Genomic DNA, 1,112 nt, shown 5'->3' on the forward strand with positions numbered 1-1,112 from the left:
CAGAATCTGTAGAAACGACACCAACAACAGAACCACATGGAACATTTCACATCAGAACTTTTCCTGTTCTGATCTTTTATTTTTACACAGGAAACATGTGAACGTGCACGTGGCTACCTGCTGCTGCTCTTAAAAGGGACAGTCCCACATTTTCAGCTTCAGGGAGCTGTTAGCGTAGCTTAGCACAAAGACTGGAAGTGGAGGGAAACTGTTAGCAGAGCTGCAGCAGAACAGAACCACTTTGATCTCTGATCAGAACATCAAGCTGAAGACTTCTGGAGTGTTTAGAAGGTGGATTTATCTGCTAAACGGGTCGGTTCTGGTTCAGAACCAGACTAAAGGGTTCCTGAAGGGTTCTTTAGAGCTCCAGGTTCTGTGGTGGTCCAGCTGTAGGCCAGAGGTCCCAGTGAGGACGCAGGTCATGTGACCACATAAATTCAACAAAGAACCATCAGAGAGGAGCAGCTGGTTCCAGGCAGCAGGTTCTCTGAAGTTTCTGCTCAGTTCAAGCTTTCAGACTTTGAGACGCTGACTTGCAGGATTCTTTGCTCTGATGGTTCTCCTGTCCACTTCCTGCTTTGATCTTATTATGGGCGGAGCTTCATCTGTAGCCCCGCCCCTACAGATACCACCTGACCTGACAGACAGGAAGTGGACAGACAGAAAGAGGACGGCAGATGTTCTCCTGGACTCCACAGAGCTCTCAGGTGAAGCTCAGCTTCTAACAGAAACATTTATTTCCAGGTTTCAGTTCTCAGGTCATCAGAGGAGCTGATTTAGTTCAGAAAGAAGCTGCTGGAAGATGCAGATATTTTCCTTTATGGCAGCAGAACTCAGTCCTGAAGAGGAAACAGAGAAGAACTCATCTGGCGGCTTTTTCTCCGTTCATCTCGTCTCAGTTCAGGATTTTTATCGTCTTTTCCGGCTTTCACAGAAAGCGTCGAGCCCGGCTGTCTCAGTCTGGATGAAGACCAGGAGGAGGAGGAGGAGGTCAGTTCAGCTCTGAGGAAGCTCCTTAAACTCCCCAGTTCCTCCTCCTCTTCCTCCTCCACATGAAGGAGGCAGCCTGGGAGCAGCGGTCCGGTCCGGTCTGATCCAGTCCAGGTTGAATC

This window comes from Fundulus heteroclitus, chromosome 22 (assembly GCF_011125445.2).
Source record: "Fundulus heteroclitus isolate FHET01 chromosome 22, MU-UCD_Fhet_4.1, whole genome shotgun sequence".
Lineage (NCBI taxonomy): Eukaryota > Metazoa > Chordata > Actinopteri > Cyprinodontiformes > Fundulidae > Fundulus > Fundulus heteroclitus.